The sequence below is a fragment of the Anastrepha ludens genome, chromosome 2 (assembly GCF_028408465.1).
Source record: "Anastrepha ludens isolate Willacy chromosome 2, idAnaLude1.1, whole genome shotgun sequence".
NCBI lineage: Eukaryota > Metazoa > Arthropoda > Insecta > Diptera > Tephritidae > Anastrepha > Anastrepha ludens.
Genome location: NC_071498.1, coordinates 156504260 through 156516123, shown reverse-complemented (window position 1 = coordinate 156516123; position 11864 = coordinate 156504260).

Genomic DNA, 11864 nt, shown 5'->3' with positions numbered 1-11864 from the left:
CCTGTCAGGTCTAAGTGAGTTGGTCGTATAGACCGACTACCACCATAAGCTAGCCTAACCTACCTACCCACCTAAATTCATTTACCAATCCATTTTACATTCCAATAATCAGCTTCATTCCGGTATGTTACCCACTTTTACGTGCTTTACTGTGTTCTTTTCAAATGTTCGCCTGTCTATTCCCTTTGTGTACCATCCATCTATGCTTTGTGCAAAATTTTTACGACAAACACTCTGCTCCACTTTGTGCTTTGTGCCACTCATTTATGCATCACTTGATTTCAACCCCTTTTTCGGCAGTTCCGTTTATTGCACATCCACATCCGTTTATTTACACACACACTCACTCATGCATGACATGGACAGTGCCAAATTAGAAAAGATTAGAGTACGACAGCGATTGGTATTATATTGAGAATCCTTGCTGCAGCAGGAAGCCCTAACAATGAAGGTTAAGCTTTCGCAAATACACACAACGGCTCTGGGTTAAATGGCTTTTAGCAAACAAACTCGTGCAAATGAACGACTTTACATATGTCGACGTAATATTTAGGTATTTTCATATGTATATACCTTTACATATCTATCCTCTTATACGCCTATGTATGTGTGTCTGTTCACACTTAAGTATAGACGTATGTAAGCAGCTAATTCTATTCGCCATCGAACACTTTCTTAAATCTCTAGAAGCCATAGGACACGAGCCTTGGGTATTCAATACTTTGCTTGAGGTCACACAGAGCTACATAGAAACACAAAAGGATACGAATGGAGAATACATTTCAAATAGCTTAAAAGTCAGAATTATTTAGATTTTCTGTTACGAATTTTGTTTCCCTTGAGCTGGCAAAAATAGGGCCACAGAATTGAATGTATGAATGCAGTTAATTAAATACTAAAAGTGTGAGCAGGAATGGAATATTTTAATAATTTCGCAGCCACCGTAGCCGAATGAGATGGTGCTTCACTACAATAGGATACCGGGATTCGGTGGAGCTATAAAAACTTGGGTGCCACCATTTGGGGAGCAACATCAAGACGTCCAAAACAAATTGTGGAGGAGAAGCTCGACCAAACGCCCAACAAAGGATGCACTTATTACAGGGTCCGGGACTCGAAGTGTAACCAATTAAAAAGGCCATAAATTTAGTTGAAAAACTACTTTTATTCAATTCAGAGTAAAAAATGTGAGAAAATAATACAAAATTAAGAATCAATTTACTTTTGCTCGATATGACACCCTTTTGCTTGACAATGGCCTTGAGACGGTCCAGAAACGAATCGCAAGCTGCCCGAATATGACTTGCAGTTACTTTGGCCCACTCGCGGACAATGGATTTTTTCAGCGTGTCGAGACTGGTGAATCTTTTAGTTCGGACCTTGCGCTCCAAAATGGCCCAAAAAGAACAATCCATCGGATTCGCGTCTGGTGAATTCGAGAGGCATTTTGTGGACGTTATGAAGTTCGAAACTTTGTTTTCTAGCCATTTTTGGTTCACTCGAGCTTGTGAGACGGTTCCGAGTCCTGTTGATACGTCCATTGTCTGCCTCTGATATGATTGTCTGCCCACGGCTTCAAAGCAACCCCCAGAATACTTTCCGATAATATTTCGCATTTACCTTGACACCAAAACAGAATGTTCGGAAATTTACTGCTTTCGGTCAAGCGAAGCAACTCCCTTGCTCTCTCAAGTCTGACTTGTTGCTGCTTTGGTGTGAGATCAAGCGCCTTTTGGATCTTGAAAGGCTTAACTTTAAGATCATTTTTCAGTATGTGGCGGATACTACGGTAAGATACTTTCAGTTCTTTCGCCATTTGACTCGCACTTCGTCTGGGATTTCGCTCAAGTCGCTTCTTCACTTTTTGGACCATTTCACGTGACGCTGCTACCAGTATCCATGCAACGAGTAATGGTGCGACAAACAAAAACTTTATTCACTTTAAGGCGCTCGAGTTTTTTCTCCAACTGATCTATTGGGTTGCGAAATAAGTTCATAGCGTTTTTATGTTTTCTTTTATTTTACAACGATTTGCCCGCTGCTTGGCAAAGGGTAAGTATTCATTGGATAGAACCCTTTCTGCTCTACAAAACTATGTATGTTAATTCTAGTTTTGAGCTATTTAATTTGTTATTAGTTTTTACGCTTAGAAATGGAATACCCAGGAGGCAAAAATTAACATTTTCGACACCTGCTCTTCTTTGCATTTCATCGAGGTCAAAAAACTGTCGAAGCAACCCGGGACATTTGCTACGTGTATGGTGTGATAGGCGAGTCTACAGCACGGAAATGGTTTTTAAAGTTCACAAATGGCGACTTTGACGTCGATGACACGTCGCGGAAGGCCTTCTGAATTCGATGAAGAACGTCTCAAAGCACTTTTGAAAGAGAACGATCGCCAGACCAGTCGTGAATTTACGGAAAAAATGAACTGCGATCATAACACAATTCTCAATGAGCTTTAATCAATGGGATTTACCGAAAAATCGGGAACCTGGGTGCCTGACGAGCTCAACGAAAAAAACAAAGAATGTCGCCTTGAAACTGCTTCTCAACATCTCGCCCGCCATCGTGCAACACGCGGTCATAAACAGCGCTTTTTGTACCGAATAGTCACGGGAGATGAGAAATGGTGCCTATACATCAATATGAAGTTAAGAAAGTAGTGAGTGGAGCCAGGAGACACGCCAAAGCCGAGAGTCAAGCCGGATCTTCATCGAAAGATTGGAATAATGTTTAGTATTTATTGTTTTACCAGTTTGCAAGTAAACCACAAACAAAATTTCTTCCGCTTCTCGGAAACGATGAACCAGGTACATACCACTATTTAGTCTGTGGTTTGTATTTAGGATCTTGAGGATAGATCCAAGTATCATGCATAGACATAAATTGACGCACAAAATCCACTTTATCCTTTCGAAAAAGCTCTGAAAGTTGTTGAGAAATTCGCATCCAAATGTGTTTTTGTTCCACCCGTTATGCACACAGCTTTCCGACACTCCATACCTCAGTCAAAATATTGCTTACACTGCCCAATGAGATGCCTGAGACTTCAACTAAATTTCTTTCAGTCACTCGACTATTTTCAAATACGATATCCCGTATTTTTTACGATTTCTGGTTTTGTTGCTGTTTTTAAACGTCCGTGACGTGGATCGTCTTCGATTGAAACGAAACTTCACTTAAGTTCATATGAAAAGTGTATCAACATAACAAAAACTAATTTAGACTTGTAGCAATGTCCTCTCTATCGAGCCACAAAACTTATTGAACGACCTAGTATTACTGTTATTACTGCCATACTACACTGCGACCTCTGATGTGGTCTATTGTGCTTCCCCGCAAGCCTAAAATTGGAGAATTTTGGTGAATTTAAGTACCTCATCAGGCCTTTCTTCAATTCACTACTGGATTTAGAATCATACCACTTAGGTGTGCGAGTGTTCACATTCACATCTTACGAGAGCTGCACATTCACAAAGAATGTGCTCTGAAGTTTCATAAGCCAGTTTGCGAAAACGGCAGATATACATTTATTTTTGCTAATTCTGGTTTCCTGCTGTGATAAAGAAGACTGCTACCCGTACCGTATCTAGTAATATCCAGTGCTTGTAAGCCTTCTCCATCCAGTATTTGAATTCACATCCCTGACCTCCCAGTATTTGATGAATTCCTTTATATGGACTTTGTGGTAAGGTCGCAAAATGGTTCGGGCCCATGAAATTTCGAGATAGCGCCTACTAATTTTGATAAGCAATCCGCTTTTTTGTTGCCATCATAGCCTTTCTGTCCTAGTACCCAGTGCAACAAAACGATGTTATTTCATCATCATTCATTTTCTGCCACACGAATTTTTTTCATGTAGTAATTGAGTTCACAATGTCCTGTTAGAAGTTCAGTGTAGAGTTTAATGTGTTTTCTGCTGAGGCTAAGGATTGCCACTACCTTTATACGTTCTGGATCAATGAGTCTACGATTGCCGCATATCCGTTTGGGATCTCCAGTACTTGATTAAAGCTTATTGTTTCCGCTCACGTAACATTTTTGAAGCTGTCTTCACTATCCTCAAGCACGCTGATACAGTCCGGAAAGTCGGGTGGGCAGCAGAAGGTGTCTCGTTTCCTTCAGACTCTCCGTAAAACCTCCATCCGCCTTCTTGAGACTTTCTACTCTCATTTGAGTGAACTTTGTTGAGCTGACTTTTGAAGTCTAGTAGCCGCTGGAAGAGATTCAATCTCCTTACAGTGCGCTCTCCAAGATTCTCATTTTGATTTCCTCAGCTCCTTATTGTACGCCGTTAAGGCACTTCTATAGGGGTTCCAATCTTCAATTGATTTGGTCGCGAAAGGCTGACAGGCCTACCTCTGTAGAACTTTCAACGGCTTACTCCACCAAGGAGCATTCCTGGCACGCTTCTTCGTAACCAGTTCATATTCATTCCCATGGTAGCCGGTTCTACGTTACCGGAATGATTCGGGTTTTTCCCGACCAAGGGCTGCCGCCCCAGTAAACTAGCCCTGTTAGGCTAACCGTTTATCATCCCCTCTCTATCGTCACAGGAGCAATTCCATGCAGCAATCTTGCTCCAAATACTTCTCCTTAGGACTGGTATTGAATCCAGCCCTGGGCCAGAGGTATTCTATTGCTGCGCTTGCCAAAAACGACTTCACCCGAACTCCACCTCGGTTAGATGCAAAAGTGCAATGGGTGGAGCTACCTTAAAACCTGTTCGGGCCTTAAGTCACATAAGGAGCGGTCCACTTGGTATGTGCCCTCGTGTTGCTCCCGCCACCAGGCGTAAAATGCCTCAACGGCTTCCACATCCCCTGATAGGCCGGCTCTACCAACCGCCACCACAACCCATAACTCCACCTTAAGGACCTTATCGACAAACATAGCCCATCCCTATCCCAGTCTAAAATAAACTCCTACTTATCCAGCAAATTAGCAAATGGGTAACTACCACCCACAAGCGAGCTTGGCAGGCTGAGAGAGGCTGCAGATGGACAAAACTGATGTTACCTGTTATGTCCGATCGACTGTCGCAAACCCTTCTGTCATTAAGCAGAGGGGAGTGCAGACGGCTGGTTGGACTGATGACGGGCCACTTTCTGTGGGCAAAGCACCTGGAAAGGTTGGGCATCTCAGACAGTGTACTCTGCTCAGCTTGTGAAGAGGAGGATGAGACGGCGAACCACTTTCTGTGTGTCTGCCCCGCCTTCGCTCGAATCAGGTTTGAGGTCTTTGGCACTGATGTGTTACGAAGCGACCATCTTGGCTCCTTGGCACCACAAGATCTACTCAGATTTCTTCGGAGATCGGGTAGATTTAAAGAAAATTAAAAGGGAATCCAAGTGTAGTACAATGGTCTCAATTAATGTCTCACTTGCAAGTTGTCCCGACAAAAAAAAAAAAAAAAATATCCAGTATCGACGCCGACATACTAAACATATGTCCGGCATGTGAAGGCACTAACCACGCACGACACTAACCACCTTTTCACATGCCACACTAAACCCACTCATCTAACATCCCCCTCTCCCTCTGGACCCAACCTGTCGAAACAGAAAGTTTCCTGGGTCTACCTTTAGATGAGTTAGACGAAGACAGCCCGTGATATACACTACACTGACAGGGCTTAGTATTCCTGTTACAACAACAACAAAGATTTCTCCAACTTCCCCTATTAGATCGAATCGAATATACTGATGATTCGAGCAAGGCGTCGGAGTTAAAGACTTCAGAACGACCAGCGCGCGGGGTATCCTCCACGTCGCAGTTACCACTTCGGAATTTTGAAAACCACTTTTGCGCAGTCCTTACACTCACGATATCCTCTCCGGGAACAGCGTTTATTTCTGCAGCGATTAAAATCACTTGTTGAATGCACAATATATCAAAGAAAATATAAATAGTTCCGTTATATTCCGCGAATAATTTTTTGTATGCAAAAATCGTACAGAAGTGAAATTATGGGTAAAATACGCACGAACTTACGGACTGACCTGATATGATAAACTCTGCCACTTACCTGCAGCGATTAAAACAAAACAAATAAGAACAAAAAGTAAGGTGAATTTGGTTGTAAAATGAAAAATCTTTATTTATTCTGGTAAATCAATTTCATCCCCTTCAAAATAATCCCCACTCGATGAAATACACTTATGCCAACGATTTTTGCAATCCCCGAATCATGCCAAATAGTCCATTTCCGGTATAGATCAGCACCTTCTTCGATTCAGCTTTTATCTCCTCAATCGACTCGAAACGCGTTCCCGGGAGTGGTCTCTTGAGTTTTGGGAATAGCCAGAAGTCACACGGATCCAAATCAGGCGAATATGGTGGTTGCGGAACGATATGCGTGGAATTTTTGGCGAAATGGTCACGAAAAACGAGTGCAGTGTGAGACGGTGCATTATCGTGATGCAAAAACCAAGAGTTGTTGGCCCATAATTCTGGTATTTTTAGACGAATTGCTTCACGTAAACGACGCATAACGCTCAAATAATATTCCTTATTAACAGTTTGGCCAGGTGGAAGGAATTCATAGTGCACCACACCACGAAAATCGAAAAAAACTGTCATCATGACCTTTATTTTTGAACGACTTTGACGTGCTCTTTTCGGTCTGGCCTCGCTTTTAGCACGATATTCGCTTGATTGGTCGGTTGTTTCAGGGTCGTAAGCATAAATCCAAGTCTCATCTCCCGTAATGATGCATTTGAGCTTGTCCTGATAGTCTGAAAGCATTGTTTCACACACATCAACGCGACGACTTTTTCCCAAAAATTGAGAGTTTTCGGTACCAAACGAGATTTGACTTTTCGTAAGCCCAAATGGTCTTTCAAAATGGTTTTCACAGATCCTTCTGATATTCCGATCATATCAGTGAGGTCTTTAGCAGTCAACCGACGATTTTTGAGCACTGACTGCTTCACTTTATTGACGTGTTGGTCATCTGTTGACGTCGAGTCTCTCCAAGTCATCAACACGTTCTCGACCCTCTTTGAAGCCTTTGTACCACTTATAAACATTTTTCTGCGACATGGTCGAATCACCAAATGCCTTCTGCAACATGCTAAACGTTTCCGCAGCCGAAATTTCATTCCGCAAACAAAATTTGATGGCACTTCTCTGCTCAATCAAATCAGACATTGTAAAAATCGGAAAATGCACTCTTGGTCGTTTGGTAAACACACACAAATATATTACTGATAATGACATTCACATGAAAGTTGGCCCAGATTCTATTAACAGTGCTGCCAACTCATGAACAAAATAACTAGAGCGAAATTTTAATCTCGCGAAGTTTGACAAATAAATTCACCTTACTTTGTGCCCACAGTATAAATCGTGTTCATGACAGTCGCATCCACGCTTACAGAACCACTCTGTCCGGAGGTCGTTCATTAACCTTATTAACCAGAAAAACTATATATATATTTTTTTTGATGTAGTTTAGATTACTTCTCACTTTCATGATAATTTATTTATTAATTTGTAAATTGTATTTGCAATGTTTATTTTAGTAGTTATAATTGTAATTAGCATATATCCATTATTTGTTTCAGTTGTTCATAATTACTTAAGACTAACAATTAAACTAAAGTTTCTTCATATGATTTATTTTTTTTTTTTGTGTTTTTTTTTGTAGATTTTTTTAATTTTTTCTTTTATTTTTATTTTGTTGGTTTCTTTGTGGGTTTTGCAATTACTTTAATTCGTTATGAATTTCAAACACACATTTAATTTCAATTTTAAACGTAGTAATTTGTAATAGTCGTACACTAACATATGCATGTGTGTGTGTATGTATGTATGCATGTATGTATGTATGCATGTATTTATGTTTGCATGTATGTTTCTATGTATGCATGTGTGTATATTGCAAATCAGTGGAATCTACTTAATACAAAAACCTTCTTTTAATATTTCTTTTTTTTTACTTTTTCGAAATAGTTTTATGCTGATGTTGTTGTTATTTCTAAATATATGTACCATTTTATCGCCTCCAAATACAAATCATAGAAGAAAATTAATAAGTTTACGCAAACTAAGGCAAAAGGAGTACTATGCACAATACACAATATATTTATTTAGTACCGAAGTGATGCAAAACCACAGTATTAGCAATAAAATTTGTCTAACTTAATAAAATTTACTAATTATAAGAATGCGCATACACAAGAGATAAATGTTGTTTAAAAATAAAATATTTTTACAATAATATTTCTTTGTTTATTTAATTTGTGATTTTTCATGTTTAATGTTTGATGTGTTTTTTTTTTTGTTTTTCGCGTTTTGCTTTTAATTGTTTATGAATTTAATTCTTGTTTTTTTTTTTTGTGTCGCAATTATCATTTCCATATTGCACTTGAAGCCAGTGAAGTAATGAATTCATGGAGAGGAGGGATCTGATAGTCGACATTTTATTTATTTCGTTTATTTTTTATTTTATTTTTTTATTGCTATACAATTTAATGCTATTTCAAATCATAAATTTAAAACTAGGTTATCACTTTCAGGTGATAAGTGGAACCAAATTAATAAAAAAAAAAAATAATAGTAATTTGAAATTATAAATGTAATAAAGTTTTGTATGTAATATAATTAAAACTGCTATCAATTATCAATTCAATAACTTTACGTAATAACGCATAACCCAACCCAATTTTATTTAAATGTAATGATTTCATATTTTTTTTACAATTAATTAATTTTTTACAACTAAAAGTAACTTTTAACAACTTGAGAATGCGAGCGACTAAGCCAAGTGGAAGCTGGCAAAAAGAAGTGCAAATTTGTATTTTAGTAGCTGCAGTAGAGAGAATCAATTGCCCGAAAAGGGAGCTGAAAATAATTCTAATCCAGCTGTTTAAAAAAAATTCCTAGATATTTGCTTTGTAGGCACGTAAAATACTAGTTTTGCTTTGACGTTTAAAAGTAAGTTAAGATAATCGTAATGCTAATGTCGCTTGAAGGAAGCAAGTGAAAATAAGCGCCAATTACTCTGTTTTTGTATATTTGGGCAATGGTTTATAAAAATTTTAAATTACACAAAGTCTTACAGAAAGTCCTGCGCTGCCCAACTTAGCATTCTGCTCATGGCCTTTTTACAAATTACTTTAATTCTGATTGTTTTCCGTTCATCAGCATTGCTCCATATCGAAACGCTAATTAATTATGCATATGTATGTGTACCTATCTGTATTACACAGTGGGAAGTTAAGAGGCAAAACTTATGCGACGTCCTAAAACTTAGATTCCACTAAATGTACTTGAAGATCTCATTTGAATGCCGCTTCGAACCAACTTTCAATTAACTCGTCATGATCACAAACATTTTCGTTTACTTTTCTATTTTTGTTGATTGAATTATAAATTATACAAAAACAAAAGAAAAATACGCTTATACATTCCATAATGTACTGTAATTTGTTGAATTGTCGTGAAAGTATTAATCTACGATTCTTTCTCATATAAAGTTATATAACATTTAATTCCGATTCATTCAACATTTTAAGCTACGAATAAGAAAATACTATTGAATGAGCCGATTTTCAAAATTTCAAAAACGACCTATAATAATTATTAATTATTTAGATTATACGAGTAAATTGTGTAATCCGATGCATATGACAATTACAATTGGTTTTCAAATATCTACTCATTTTTTTATGAAATACAAATTTGTTATAAATTTATAAACCATTTTCAGATGGAAACTACTTATGTATTATAAGGATTTATTCACATATTCATATAAAAACAATTAAAACATTAAAGAATATGGAAAAAGAAAACAAATAACTTTTTAAAAATTTATAAAAAACTAAAAAAGAAATTATTTACAAAAAAAAATCAAAAAAAATTAAAAAAAGAAAAAAAAAATTAAAAAAAGGAAAAAAAAAATTAAAAAAGGAAAAAAAAATTAAAAAAAGGAAAAAAAAAATTTCAAAAAGTAAAAAAACAAATAAGAAATAGTAAATAAAATATTAATAAAATAATAATAAAAATAAAAAATAATAGTAGTAATAAAAGATAATAATAATAATAAAAAAAAAATAATAATAATAATAAATAATAATAATAATAATAATAATATTAGATAAAAAAAAGAACTTAAACGAAATAAAAAATACTAAAACCAATGATGTTGGCTAAAAAATGTTAATTTCTTCTTTAATATTTTTTATTTTTAATTTTTTTATATTAAAATTCTTATTTTCTTTTTTTTTTATATTTAAGCATTTTCATTTTGATATTAAAAAAATAGTTTAAATATGTTAAAAAAATTAAATGAAAATAAAAAATATTAAAGATTAAAAATATTTTTTTTAATATTGAAAAAATAAATAAATAAATAAACAAACTAACGAAAAAAAAAATAAACAAACTAAACAAAATAACAAATAAAAAAAATAAAAAAAGAAAAAAAAGAAAAATAAACAAATCAAACAAAATAATATTAAATATATTTTTAAATAAAATATTAAAAAAATTTTGGCCAAAAAATGTTAACTTCCTTAATATTTTTTATTTATAATTTGTTTTTACATTTTTAAATAGTTTTTTTACTGTTAAAATAAAATTTTTGAAATATTAAAAACTAAAAAAAAAATTGTTAATATATTAAATATTAAAAAAAAACTTTTAAAACCTTTTTAAACCAAACAAAATAATATTAAACAAATTTTGGCTAAAAAATGTTAACCGCCTTAATATTTTTTATTTATAATTTGTTTTTACATTTTTAAATAGTTTTTTTACTATTAAAATAAAATTTTTGAAATATTAAAAACTAAAAAAAAAAATTTTTGATATATTAAAAATTAAAAAAAAAAACCTTTAAGCTGTTAAAAAAAATTTTAAATAGTTTTTTTACTATTAAAATAAATTTTTTGAAATATTAAAAACTAAAAAAAAAAATTTTTCATATATTAAAAATTAAAAAAAAAAACCTTAAAGCTGTTAAAAAAATTGAAAAAAGATTAAAAAATATTAAAGAATATAATTTTTTTTAATAATTAAAAATTGAAAACCAAAAAAATTTAGAAAAAATTAATGCTAAATATTAAAAAAAAGTTTGAAAAAAAAAAAACAAAAATAAATAAAAAAACAAAAAAATGTTAAAAAACGAAAAAAATTTAAAATTAAAAAATTTTAAATAAACAATAGAAAAAAAGAGAAAAAAAAAAAAAGAATTTCAAAAAAAAAGAATAAAAAAAAACAAAAAACTTAAAAAGAAAATATTAAAAAAAAAATTAAAAAAACAAAATGTTAATCAAAAAGATGTTAAAAAAATTTTTGTAATCAAAAAGATGCCAATAACATTTTTTTTTAAATCAGATATATGTTGAAAAAAAAATCAAAAAGATTACAAAAAAAAGAGACACAAATCAAAAAGATTACAAAAAAACGAAAAAAATAAAAAAGATGTTACCAAACCGAAAAAAAACAAAAAGATCTTAAAAAATAAAGATAAACCCAAATAAAAGAGATTTTAAAGAAAATGAAAAAAAACAAAAACAAAATGAAAAAGATAAAAAAAAAAAATTTAACTGATTAAAAAAAACGAAAAAAAATCAAAAAGATGTTAAAAATAAACAGAAAACAAAAGAGATTTTCAAGAAAATGAAAAAAAAAAATGTTAAACAAATTTTTTTTTAATAATAAAGATGTTAATAAATTTTTTTTTAACCAAGTGTTAAAAAACGAAAAAAAAAACAAAAAGATGTTAAAAAATAAAAAAATAGAAAAACTCAAGAAGTTAATAAAATATTTATTATAATGTATAAAAATTTATTATTAATTAATTTTTAAGTCAAAAAGACCAAAAAAATTGTAATAAAATGTAAATAAAA